The 13,824-nt window shown below is 44.9% G+C and overlaps 2 protein-coding genes across 24 annotated transcripts in view; one reads left to right on the forward strand and one right to left on the reverse strand.

Moving 5' to 3' along the window:
• The window catches only part of EIF4ENIF1 (eukaryotic translation initiation factor 4E nuclear import factor 1), a 44,567-nt gene extending 43,759 nt beyond the window's left edge, over nucleotides 1-808 (reverse strand). For 3 of the 4 annotated variants that reach the window (XM_030335652.1, XM_030335651.1, XM_030335649.1), the window contains exon 1: nucleotides 715-808. The gene's annotated coding sequence lies outside the window, so the exon portion shown is untranslated. Of the gene's footprint in view, nucleotides 1-416; nucleotides 496-714 lie in introns of those variants that run through there. The other variant, XM_030335650.1, reaches the window with a different exon arrangement.
• A 4,499-nt stretch (nucleotides 809-5,307) lies between these two features.
• SFI1 (SFI1 centrin binding protein) overlaps nucleotides 5,308-13,824 on the forward strand; it is a 103,260-nt gene continuing 94,743 nt past the window's right edge. For 8 of the 20 annotated variants that reach the window (XM_030335877.1, XM_030335886.1, XM_030335885.1 and 5 more), the window contains exons 1-2: nucleotides 5,310-5,430; nucleotides 5,562-5,789. The gene's annotated coding sequence lies outside the window, so the exon portion shown is untranslated. Of the gene's footprint in view, nucleotides 5,431-5,561; nucleotides 5,790-13,824 lie in introns of all 20 variants that reach the window. The other 12 variants (XM_030335889.1, XM_030335898.1, XM_030335899.1 and 9 more) reach the window with 6 other exon arrangements.

Raw genomic sequence — 13,824 nt, forward strand, 5'->3', positions numbered from 1 at the left:
CCAAATCAGGGTACAGCCTTCAAGCAGCTTTTAAACAAAAAGAAACCAAAATTAGTCACTGCCACCCATGAGGACCTTTCAGACAGCAGTGGGGAAGTTTTCCGAGTGGGGGCAGGTAGGAGACTAGTTGGGGCTGGGGATCCGGGAAGTCGGACTGTGGTAAAGTGCCTGTCACTTGCCAATGGACGGCGCCAGCTGCCCCTTGTTATCCAGAGGCCAGGGGCTGGGGCCCGAGCGCCCCCCACCCGGCCGGCGGCACCTGTGGCCATGTCAGGGGCGCCCGTAGCAAGGAAGGGGCGAGATCCGGCTTCAGCTCCGAAACTCGGCTTTCCCGGGCCGCGACCCCAACCACCGGCCCCTCGCGCAGGCCGCGGCCCAGCGGCCTCCTTCGGAGGAAGGGCGGGGACTGTACTCACGGAGGGGAAGCGGGCCGAAGGGAGCGGGGAGACCGAATCCCCCGGCCCGGCCGCTCCAAGCTGGAGCCGGCGCAGGCCCGCCGCCGTCCGCCCCGGCCCGGCGGCTCGGGCCCCGCCAGCCCGCCAGCCCGCTGTCCGCCGGCCGCCCCGCTGGCCTCGCGTCCCTGCCCGCCCCCCCGCGCGCGCCCCGGCGCTCGCGCTCACGCACGCGACCCCGGGAGCAGCGCGCCCGCGCCCCTGCCCTTCCTGCGGCCCTTGGCGCGCGGCGCCTCGGCTCCCGCCGCCACCAGGCCCTTACTCTGTGCCTCCGCCGCTCGGCGGCCCTTCGCCTCGGCCGCCGCTCCCCTCCCTACTGCCCGCGCCGGTCAGAGGGCTGCTCCGCGCGGCCTTCGCTCTCGCCCCCCCCCTCCCCCCGCCAGCTCGGACTGTCTCTCTTCAGCCGCCGTAACCACGGCCCAACCCTCCGCCCCTCCTCCCGGGCCCCCTCCCCCTTAATAACTCCCTCCACGCACCCGGGCCCCAGCACCGCCTTCACCGCCGCGCGCCCGGATGTGAGGTGGCCGCGGCAGTGCCGGGCGGAAAAGAGAAACATCTCGGCGCGCTCCTGGGGCGCCGGCCCTTGCGTGTGTCCGGCGGCGGGGAAGCGGAGGCGCGGAGGAGATGGCGGCGGCGGGGAGCGGGAGGCGGCGGGGACGGCAGAAGCCCTTACCGGTGCACACAGGCGGTCGTCCTGGGCAGCCCTGAGGAGGACTCTGCGTTCCCACGCGCGCTTCGGGGCGGAGCAGAACGGGCGGGCGGTGCTGGGAGGCCGAGGCCAGAGGCTGGCAGTTCTCCCTGGAAGGCGGTGGCACCAGCGAAGTGGGCCAGGGTCTGCGGCCTGGTGCGACTTGGGAGCGCGTCGACTTCGACGTTCGCACAGTTCGCAACGGCGGAGAAGCCTGGGGCTTCGGCAGTGGCAGTCTGAGGAGAACCTGGGGGCTTTTGAGCTTCCCAGTTGTGGGCCCGAATCTCAAGTTTTTCATTAGTGGGTGTAATGTTGGGCAAAGCCCGAACAACTTTTGAGTTTTCGCTCTCCTTTCTAAAACGGCCCCTTTCTATAAATTTATGAGATTGTGCGTTGTTGCATTAACAAACTTGCCGCGACTGCTTTCGATTGAGCGAAGGGCGACTGACAGATTCATTGAAAGGGTTTTTTCCCCCATCATAACTCGAACCTTTCCATAGCTTGCACAGGAAGGGGAAGGGCGAGTGTCAAGCGCTTAGCACAGTGGCGAGACTGCAAATGGGAACACAGATGCAAACATAATTTCCCTACTCTGAGACATAAGAGTAACTGCCGTGCTTGGGAGGAGCGATCAGTAAAGGTATGACGGTGATCACCTGTGAGCCTGATCTGCGGTAATATCACGAGCCCCAGTCTCTGTCCCTTGCGACCGCCTGGGGTTGATGTGAAATGATGTGTGGGCGTAGATTGGGATTGGGCATTGAGTGATCACTAAATTCCCTTCCTAGGAGTCTTGCCAACCGAGAAAATTATGAAAACGTTTTTCATCTGGAACACGGAATAAAGTGTATACTATCTTTGCAGGCAAGAGGCAGAGGGAAACGTTTGCAAATTAGGCCTGAGTTCACATCCCAGCTCTACCACACACTACAGGCTGGGGAGAGTTAGGCCATTTATTTATCCTTAGCCTTGGTTTTGTAGTCTGTAAAATTGGAAAGATAATCCACTCACAGGGGCTGTTGTCAAGATTAAAAAGGTTAAGGTGGTTAAAAAGCCTTATACTGGTTTTGTGTGTGTATGTGTGTTTTAAGCCTATTGAGAGACACATTGTAAGTAATGAAACATTGTTCGTCTTAATATTTTAGAAATCAAGCTGCTTTTGGAATCCAGGTTCTTCAGAAGACTGAGGAACTGGTCTAATCCCATTGCTCTCAGGAGTAGTGAAGAAGGCCTATTCTTTCAAGCTCTTAAATCCTGGCTCTGCCACTTAGTGTGAAACCTAAGCCAGTCATTTCACCTTCCTGAACCTGTTTACTCCTCTGTCAAAAAGGGACAGCAGTACCTATTTTTCAGGCTTATAGTGGGAATTAGAGATAACATTAAAAAAATTGCTCTAGTCAAGTATGGCTGTATAATCAACCATCCCCAAACTCCAGTGGCTTAGCTCAATATTTATTTTGTACCCAAACCTTCAATTTAGGCCAGTTCTACTGGGGACAGCTAGAACTAAATGGTCTCTGCTCCATTTAATAGGTGGAAAGCTTGGGGCTAGGATCATTTAGTGGCTCGCTTACTCACATATTTGGTGTTTGATGGTGGCTGTCAGCTGGGACTACTGGAGCAGTTGGATGGAAGTTTACACATGGCTTCTCTCTGTGACCTGAGCTTTTCTTACAACATAGTGCCAGGATTCCGAGGGCAGCCAGTTGCTGAATTGTCTTTTCTAATCTAGCCTTAGAGCCACTCGCTGTTCTGCCACAAGAAACTATCTGCTCCTTAGATAGAAGTCACCAAGGGGAGGGGACTTAGACTACTTTTATATGGGAGAAGTGTCAAAGAATTAGTGGGCATATTTTCAAATTACCACAAATACACACAAAATCTGCTCGAGGCAATGTAGCTACCATGATAGAGGCCTGGTGCTAATTTTCTGGGCCCTCTGGTCTAGTTGGGATGCAGTCTTCCACCAGGCTCTTCTTCAGTACCTTGTAGAACCTTGGTCTTAACTCCCTTATCTTTCAGAGACTCAATTTGTCCTTGTGAAAAGAGAAGCAAATTAGTACCTGGGAATAAAGGTAATAAATAAAGGAGGGCATCTATAAATGTCTTTCACCTGTGCCATGCAAAAGCTAGATGCTTGCAAGTCCTTGTTTCATTGTAGCTTTCGAGTATCATTCTCCTTGGTAAGAATGATAGTTTGTAATTCTACAATGCCTCTCTTTGCAGTTAATAATGAATTTTCAAATATCAGTATGAGAAGCCTCTTTGAGAGAATAAGAGAAATTACTCTTGTTCTTTAATACATATTTGTAAGGTCTTAGTTTAGGTTCAATTGTTGGCTCAAAGTTTGGCATAAGGGGACTCAAAAGGTCAGTCTGTTGGGGAAATTAGCAGTCCAAGGGCAGTAGAGAAGCACATGAAAATACTAAAAACCTGGTAATTTTGAGAGCAGCCTCATCTCAGTTGGGATTACACCTCAACTACCCAGCACCTCTCTAAGTGGGCTTTTCTTGTTCATTTTTTCCTGCTCCAAGGGTAATCCCTGGTTCCAAGAAAATAAAATTTCAAGTTTCACAGGTATGTGGCATCATGTACTCAGGTTAAAGACCATAAAGAAATTAAGGGACTTTTAGAAGACCACACAACAGGGGCACCTGCATGGCTCAGTTGGTTGAGCATCCAACATAGGCTCAGGTCATGACCTCACAGTTCTGAGTTTGAGCTCCGTGACTGACTCTGTGTTGACAACTCAAAGCCTGGAGTCTGCTTCAGATTCTGTGCCTCCCTCTCTCTCTCCCCCACTCACATTCTGTCTCTCTCTCAAAAATAAACATTAAAAAAAAGAAAAAAGACCACACAACAAATTCTTTGCAGAGCCTCTACCATTTCTGGGACTTTATATCTTTGATTTTATTTATGGGAAGTACTTAAAACAGAAACGGATGAAATCATGCAAGTGCTACCGCACTATTATTCTATACAGTTATGTTCTAATCTTTCCTGGCAGGAGTAATTATATGCATCATAATAACTCAAATGAAAATAACCCTTCCTAAGTTAGAGTTGTTGGTAGTAAAGGCACATGACAGGAATAAAGTATCCACAAATCATCTAGAAAGTATAAAGTACTCATAGGACTAATTTTAGTAAATGTTAGTGTTAATTAGGACTTTGAAACTCACTCAATTAGTCATCCCTAAAAGATTGGTTTCACGTGTCCAGCTAACGTGGAACGTCTTTTAAACAACTTGTTTTTGGCAACAAAAATTAGCACACGTAAAAAGCAGAGCAGAAATGCAAATTACCTGCGTGATTCTAATCCAGGGATATTCAACAAGTTATTTTACCTCATGTTTGTAATATATAATCTTCCAAGCATTTAAGTACAAAATGCTAGCCTTTGCTCTCTCCACCAGAAATCTCATGTGCTTTCAAATGTTTTATAAAGCATAGGAGAAAAGCATACAAAGATGCCCCACCTACTTTCTCTCACCCCTATTTTTAAAAGATCGGAATAGACTCATTTAAAAAAATTTAACGACTGTTTACTAACAATTAGTGATCGCTAATTACAATTTTAAAGGAAGAGTTAAGAGAAGATACCAGCTGGGGATAAATTAAATTCGGGGGCTGCGGAAAGACATCTCCCTCCCTCACCCTTCCAGATTGACTACGTCCCTGGTCCACGCGTGCGCGTCCTAGTCCTTAGGAGCTGGCTCGCACTCCCTGGGAACGCACCGTGGAGAACCAAGAGCCAGAGAGGCTCACGCGGTAGCCTGAAGGTGGGGGGGTGGGGGGAGGAGAACCTTCGTCATCGTGGGCCACCAGACGGGAACCTCATACCTAGTGCTTGCCGCACGAGGCGTAGCTCCGAGATCCGCTTCGAAACAGCTCCTACCCTTGTCTAAAAGTAGCTGTAGGAAGCTGAGCTGTGAAAGAAGCGAATGGGCCAGGAGGCCGAAAACTCTCCTTGGGGTTGCCCAAACGATGCATTCCTCCCCACACCTTGGGACCAGCTCGGCATTGCAGGTGCCCCTCGACTGCCAGAGGGAGGCGTGTCATCTACCGGACGGAGGCTGCGCGAACTACAGGGTCCCAGATGGGGCGTCTCACACGCTTGCCGCGTCACCGTGGAGACGGGGGCGGGGCCGGCGCAAGACTCCAGAGCAGAGGCGCGGGAAGCGCCAAAGGCCGGCGGTGGCCGCGGGGGGCTAGAGCAGCGCCAGCTACGTCTGCCCACTCCCGCCGGGGCTTCTGGAGGCGCGAGGCCTGAGGGCTCGGCTTGTCCAGGTATGAGGCTGGATCGAATCGTCCCCAGCTTGTGAGTGGCTCGGCCTCCTCGGTTGGGCGGCGAGAGCATGTCCCTCCGAGTTGGGCCCAGTAACCTACTCTCCTCTCTGAGCCTCCGCTTCCTTCCCTAGAAGTAAGTGCAAGCGGTGCTGCCTACCCACTGACTGTGATTCGGGTGTGGAAGAGGTGTGAAGAGAGCGCGTAGGAGTCGCGGAATCCGCCTTTCTCGCCCAGCGCGGAGCTCGCGTCCTTCTCGTCCGGGGCTGCTTCCGGTCAGCGACTTGTTGCTCAGGCCCCGGGGCGCCGCATCCTCCCGCGATTCTGGTGCGCTGAAGGCGGGTGCGGGTGCGTGCGTCCGGGTAAGGCTCTTTAGCTTGCGCGGTTCCCCGCTGCGTGGCCGGGCCAGGGACTTCTGTGCACAGACCTCGGGTCCCCGTCTGATCCCCGAAGGGCCTAACAGAGCAAAAACAGTGAAGCCTCTCCAGCAGTGGGAGACCAATGCTTCGTTTTTATTTCATAAGAGGCTAGTCAGGTTTCCTGTCAACCTCTGTGTAGATGCAGTCAATGTTGAACGGATGGTGTTAGGGACCTGAGTACCAGCCCTACAGCTTAGCTAGTTACCTCAATTAGATACTTCGTTGGTAAAATGAAATGGCTACCGCCCGTTCAGGTGGTTGTTAAAAAGCAGGTAATTAATGAAAAATGCTTAGTACCATCTATACTTGGCACAGAGTACCCGCTTCATTAGTGGTGTTTGTTTTGTTTTGTTTTTGGTCTATTCGTTTTAGATTTAGTGGTACCCGCCTAACTAAGTGCGTTGAAGGTATGAGACTTCTAATGTCAGAGAAGCCTTCCTGGAAGAAGTAGTTGAAACTTATTCTGGGGCTTAAGATATAAACATAGGCCTTTCATCGCTTTTCTTTCGTAGGATCACTCATTTCTCATTGTTAGCAGCCACAAAATACTGTAGAAACTTCTTTTTTTAATTGTTTCTTTTTTTTTTTTAACGTTTTTATTTATTTTTGAGACAGAGACAGAGCATGAATGGGGGAGGGGCAGAGAGAGAAGGAGACACAGAATCAGAAGCAGGCTCCAGGCTCCGAGCCATCAGCCCAGAGCCCGGCGCGGGGCTCAAACTCCCGGACCGCGAGATCGTGACCTGGCTGAAGTCGGACGCTTAACTGACTGCGCCACCCAGGCGCCCCTAGAAACTTCTTTAAGAAGTTAACTTCGTCGGAAGGACATGCTCTCGCCGCTCAACCGAGGAGGCCGAGCCCTCAGGCCTCGCACCTCGAGAAGACCCGCCGGCAGTGGGCAAATATACGTGATTTTTAAAAACTAATATTAAAAGTTTGTAATAGAAAATAGCCCTATTCCCCAGTTATAATTTCCATTCTGCTAGCTCTTTCTCTGGCTCTTCTAGAAGTTGGAAGTAAATATCCTTATGGGTGATATTTCCTGATTTTTTGGTTTTACACATAAAGTATTGACTGCTTCTTGTGGAAGATAAGTGCTTAGCTCAGTTTTCCTTCCATCTTATCGCCATTGTGGTTATGTGTTAATTTAATGTTAAATTAATGGTCGGGGCCCCGGGGTGGCTCAGTTGGTTAAGCATCTCTTAGTTTTGGACTCAGGTCTGATCTCATGGTTGGTGAGTTTGAGCCCCGCATCAGGCTCTGCACTGATGGTGAGGAGCCTGCTTGGGATTCTCTTTATCTCCCTCTCTCTCTCTCTGCCCCTCCCCCGCTCAGGTGTGCACGCACACGCTCTCTTTCTCTCTCTCTCTCAATAAATAAATAAACTTAGCAAAAAATTTTTTTTAAATTAATGATCAATGTTCTATAACATTTCATAGCTAAATCAAGTAGAGTACTGCAACTCTTTCTTGTCCATCCCATTATTTTTTCTGAGAATTAATAATTATCTTTTTTTCTCATTTGCCTGGTATTCCATACACAGATCATTAATTTTTTTTTCTGAGTGATTCAGCATTTCTTTTATGCCTATCAGTAATTTTCTGCAAAATTACTCTAAAAATGGTCAATTTCCTCTCTTTCTTGGAGATCCTCCTCTTCTCTAATCTGAACTGGTTGCTCTGCGCCTGCTGTACTCAGTTCTAATCTGGAGACTTCTTTTCACATCTATCCTGGGATTTTCTTCTTTTTGATATTGTATTGAATTCATTCTTGCCTGTATTCCCGTTTTTTCCCCCTTAATTTGCTTCCTTGGTTTTTGGGATACCTTTTCCTGTAATAACTGCTACTTCTACTTCCTCCTTCTCTTTTTCTTCCTTAAACAGCTTTATTGTGATGTAAGTCGCATATGATACAATTCACTAATTGAAAGTGTTCAGTATTTTTTAAATCTATTGTTATGCCACCATCTCACCATACTCAATTTTAGAACATTTTCACCATCCAAAAAAGAAACCCTTATTTGTTAGTAGTAATTCCCTTTTCCCTTCAATCCTCCCAGCCCTAGACAGCCAGGAATTTACTTTATGACTCATAGATTTATCTGTTCTGGACATTTCATATAAGTGGAATTGTATGATGTTATAGGTCTTTGTAATTGGCTTCTTTCACTTAGCATGTTTTAGCATGCAACCATATTTTAACATGTAACAGTACTGTGTTTCTTTTTATGGTTGCATAATATTTCATGGTATGGTTATACCATATTTTGTTTGCCCATCTATGAGTTGATGGACATTTGGGTTTTCACTTTTTTGGCTATTATTAATGTCGCCGTGAACATTCATGTACAAGTTTTTGTATAGACGTTTGTTTTGAGTTCTTTTGGCTATGTACATAGGAATGGAACTGCTGGATCAAATGGTAACTCTATTTATCTTTTAGAGGAACTGCCAGTTTTCCAAAGTGGCTTGCACCTTTTTATATTATCATCATCAGTGTATGAGGGTTTCACTTTCTCTACATCCTCACCAACACTTACTATCTTTTTGTCTTTTTATTTTGAAGTTTAATCTCTACACCCAACATGGGACTTGAATTCAAGACCCTGAGATCACATTGCTCCCTCCAACTAAGCCAGCCAGGTGCCCTAATCTTTGTCTTTTTGATTACAGCCATCCTAATGGTTATCTTATTTGATTTGCATTTTCCTGATGGCTAATAATGTTGAACATCTGTAATGTGCTTATTGGCCATTTATGTATTTTCTTTGGAGAAATGTCTATTCATATCCCTTGTCCATTTTTAAATTGGGTTTTTTTATGGAGTTGTAGGAATTTTTAAAAATATAAACTAGATGTGTCTCTTAGCAGATTTGCAAATATTTTCTCCCATTCAGTGAGTGGTGTTTTCACTTCCTTGATGGTGTCCTTTGAAACACAACTGTTTTTAATTTTGACAATGTCTAGTTTTCCTGTAACTTCTCAAGAACCGGGTAGCTTAAGCTTTTTCTCCCTGCACGTGGGAAAAAGTGTTTGATCTACTCTGACATTTAGCCTCTGTGCGGGACCTCTCATCTGAGGATTTATTTCAATTTTGAGAGACTTTCTTCTCATTTCTTTGATCATTTCTTCCTCTTTCACTCTCATCTCTCTCTGGAATACCTGCTAGTTGCATATCTGATCCCCTGGATTGAGCCTCTGATTTTCTAACTTTTTTTTCCTTTTGTCATTCCCCCCTCCCTTTCTCTTTCTGGGACATTTCTTCAATGTTATCAGCCACCTCCTAATGTTTTAGCTCTCCTGTTTCTTGCTCTTCTTTTGTTTTCTTTTAAATAACCCTTATTTTATTCAATGGATTATATTATTCTATAGTATGTACTCTTTATGTTTTTGAGGATATTAACTATAAGAGTTGTCTTTTTGTTGTTGTTGGTTTTTTCTTGTGTTCCCCATATTGTCTTTGTTTCATCCAGAATTTTAAGAAACATTTTGTTATGAAATGTTTCAAGCACTTATAATATGTACCCATCACAGAGAACCCCCCCCCCATATAACTTTATCCACGTTTACTACTTTCCCTCCCATTTTAAAAAGTCTTTTCCTTCATGATGGTTGCAAGATGGGGTTTTTCCAACCCTACCTCTTCCACATTTCTCAGTGAGCATTCTGTGTATGGATGAGCGCTCCCTTCTCCCACATGTATCTGTCTCTTCATTTGTTTATTTTCAGCCCTGACTCATGAATAGCCATTTTATTCTATGGGTTTTATTACTGTCCTTAACAATTTTAGTACTCAAATTTATCCTATCTTATCTGTAATTTTTTTGGTATATTCTGTAAAAGATGAGGTGCTGTTTTAAAAAACAACCAACACTGCTATCACAGTAAAAACCTTAATGGTAATTCCTTAATAACTTATTAAAATATTTTTTAGTGTAGAAAAAGTTTAGGGGTGCCTGGTTGGCTCAGTCAGTTAAGCTTCTAACTTTGGTTCAGGCTATGATCTTATGGTTAGTGAGTTCGGACCCTGCATCAGGCTCTCAGCTGTCAGCACAGAGCCTGCTTCAAATCCTCTGTTCCCCTCTGTCTCTGCCCCTCCCCTGCTCACGTGTTCTCTCTCTCTCAAAAAAAAAAAAAAAAAAAAAAGTTTAAATGTCCCTGATTGTTCCATGTTTTTTTAAGTTTATTTTTCTTTTTTCTTTTTTAAAGTAGGCTTCTTGCCCAGTGTGGAGCCCAAAGTGGGGCTTGAACTCATAACCCTGAGTTCAAGACCTGAGCCGAATTAAGAGTTGGATGCTTAACCAGTGGACCCACTCAGGTGCCCCCAAAGTTTATTTATTTATTTTTAGTAATCTCTACACCCAGCGTCGGGCTTGGACTCACAACCCCAGGATCAAGGGTCACACACTCTTCCAACTGAGCCAGCCAGGCATCCCTGTTTCATGTTTTTTGTCTGACAGTTGGTTTGTAGTTAGATTGTTAAAATCAAGGTCGAAAATCAAGATCCAAAGTCAAAGTCCATATGTTGCATTTGGTTGCTATGCATCTTAAGTGTCTTTTTTTAATTTTTAAAGTAATCTCTACACCCACCGTGGGGCTTGAACTCACAATCCAAGATTGAGTCACATGTTCCCCTGACTGAGCCAGCGAGGCACCCCTTTAGTGTCTTTTAATGTATAAGTTTCCCTCTCTTTCCTTTGCTGTTCACTTATTGAAGGAACTGGTTGTTAGTCTTGTGGTTTCCTACATCATTGATTTTGCAGATTGCAGAATCATTTTTATTTGTTCCCTCCATTTTTTATAAGTTGGTACTTCATTGTAGATGAGGCTTGTTGATATTTAGGTTCAAGTTCTTGGCAGGAATACGTCATAGGTTGTGGCACTTACTCAGATTCCTGTTTTTGGAATTGGAGGTCACATCTTATTGGAGGTCACATCTACATGTCTTGTGATTCTTGATTGTCCATTTGTACTTAAGTGTCAGCAACTGAGAAATGATTTGGAAGCTCCTAGTGTCTGAGCAGGACTTGTAGGTTTGTGAGCTTTTCTCTAAGGGCAAGCCTACGTTTTCACTGAGGGAGGTGGGCACAGGTATGAGAATCTTCAGGGCTGTTCGTTCTTAGCATCTTCTGCAAAAATTCTTCCCATCTCCCATCTCTCCTGACTCCTTCCCATCTTCCCATCTCCTCCCTGATTGGGAGGTACCAGTCTAGCTGCCAGAATTCTGGAAGCAGAGTGTGGAGAAGGAGTTGGATACCCTGTCTGGCAGGGGTTGGGAGGAGACCAGGGCCCCCAAATGCTCACCATATAGACTTTCATTCAGTCCCCTCATTTGTGGCCTATAGCTATGATTGTGGGAGCCATTCCTTATTCCTTCTAGTTCTCAGCTCTTCTGGGATTCTATGGGCCTGCTGTCTTTTGTATCCCACACTGTAGATATTCACTTCTCAAAATGTTAGGCCAGTTAATTTTCCTCCTTTTTCTTGCAAAGATTTGTGGAAATCTTTTCTATGATCTCTTCTCCTATCTCTTGGACCTTAGGGTTTATACCCTTTTATCCTTTACTATCATCTTAGGATGTCAATATATAGGTTTAACTGGGAGTCCACACTTACTAATCTTGTTTTTCTTGGATTATCTTTTGTATTTGGTTGTTATGTGTATTCCAACTCAGGAGCGAGTTCATATTCATACATACCCTTACTGAGATCTGTCTGGGTCTTTCCAGTATTTATATATCTCATCTGTCAAGTTCCAGACATTGCTTTAGATATTGGAGATTATAGTGGTAAGAAGGTCAGATATGTTTCTGTTTTCCTGTTTTCATGGGATTTATATTCTAGTAGGGAAAGCAGATAGTCACAAGTAGTTGGAATGTTGGCACAGAGTATATAACAAAAGGGAATCTTTGACTGCAGATAACATTCCATGGAACCATTATAACAAGACATATACCCAAGGCAATGACCCATTTATTATAACAGTATTTAGCCAAAAATCCCTATTTGATTATCCTTTAATTTACAGAAATAGTCGCTAATGGTGACCTTTGTTACTTGGAATGTGATACTAGAAAGAGTAGGAGGACAAACGTTTGATGTCAGTAAGGACTATTTTTTGTACAGATTAACTCTCTTCTCTAGCTAATTCCTTTTCTGATTGTCATTGAAATATATGACCTTGATTATAAGGGTGATTTTATTCTTTTAGAATGAATGTCTTTTTACGAATGCCTCACAATTACTCGACATAGGACAAGTCCGCCCTATTAGCTTTCCTCCACCATGTACTTAAATCTTACTCCTTTGTCTTACCACTTGAATTAGTTTCCAAAGGCTGCTGTGACAAAATGGTATACACTGGGTGGCTTAAAAACAACAGAAATGTATTGTCTCATAGTTCTGGAAGCCAGAAATCTGAAATCAAGATGTCAACAGGGCCATCCTCTTTCTGAAGGCTCTGGAAGAGGGTCTGTTCCATGTGCTTTTCTTAGCCCTTGGTGTTCCTTGCCAGCAGCCCTTGGTGTTCCTTGGCTTATGGACACATCATTCCAGTCTCTGCTTTCATCATCACATGCTGTTCTCCCTGTGTGTCTGTATTCACATGGCATTCTCCTTTTGTGTATATCTGTTCCTGTTTCTCATCTTTGTTTATAAGGATGCCAATCATATTGGATTAAGGGCCCACCTTATTCCAGTGTGATCTCATCTGAATTACATCTGCAAAGATTCTATTTCCAAATCAGGTCACATTCATAGGTACTAGGGGTTGAGACTCTAGCATATCTTTGGGGAGGACGCAATCCAACCCACAACATGGCTATTCTTTGCATCAAGAAATAAATAAGGGGTGCCTGGGTGGCTCAGTCGGTTGAGCGGCTGACTTAGACTCAGGTCATGATCTCATGGTTTGTGAGTTCAAGCCCCATGTCGGGCTCTGTGCTGACAGCTCAGAGCCTGGAGCCTGCTTCACATTCTGCCTCCGTCTTTTTCCCTCTGCCCCTCCTCTGCTCTCTCTCTCTCTCTCCTATAAATAAACATTAAAGAAAAAAAGAAATAAATAAAAACATGTTATTTAGTTTGTAATGAATATAACTAGTAGAAATTATCACCCACTGAAAATGGGGACTGTATATAGTAATTTACTATTGACCAAAAACTGCCTGGAGATTCTTTTTTTTAAAAATTTATTTAAATTTATTTTTTATTTTAACTTGTTTTATTTTTTATTATTTTTTTAAATTTACATCCAAATTAGTTAGCATATAGTGCAACAATGATTTCAGGAGTAGATTCCTTAGTGCCCCTCACCCATTTAGCCCATCCGCCATCCCACAACCCCCCCCATAACCCTCAGTTTGTTTTCCATATTTATGAGTCTCTTATGTTTTGACCCCCTCCCTGTTTTTATATTATTTTTGTTTCCCTTCCCTTACGTTCATCTGTTGTGTCTCTTAAAGTCCTCATATGAGTGAAGTCATATGATTTTTGTCTTTCTCTGACTGACTTTCACTTAGCATAATACCTTCCAGTTCCATCCACCTAGTTGCAAATGGCAAGATTTCATTCTTTTTGATTGCTAAGTGATACTCCAGCATTTTCTTTATCCATTCATCCATCGATGGACATTTGGGCTCTTTCCATACTTTGGCTATTTTTGATAGTGCTGCTATAAACATGGGGGTGCATGTGTCCCTTCAAAACAGCACCCCTGTATCCCTTGGATAAATACTTAGTAGTGCAATTGCTGGGTCATAAGGTAGTTCTATTTTTAGTTTTTTGAGGAACCTCCATACTGTTTTCCACAGTGGCTGCACCAGCTTGCATTCCCAGCCTGGAGATTCTTAAAAAAATTTTTTTAATGTTTATTTATTTTTGAGAGAGAGAAACAGAGTGTGAATAGGGGAGGGGCAGAGAGAGAGGGAGACACAGAATCTGAAGTAGGCTCCAGGCTCTAAGCTGTCATTACAGAGCCTGACA

Source organism: Lynx canadensis, chromosome D3 (genome assembly GCF_007474595.2).
Source record: "Lynx canadensis isolate LIC74 chromosome D3, mLynCan4.pri.v2, whole genome shotgun sequence".
Taxonomy (NCBI): domain Eukaryota; kingdom Metazoa; phylum Chordata; class Mammalia; order Carnivora; family Felidae; genus Lynx; species Lynx canadensis.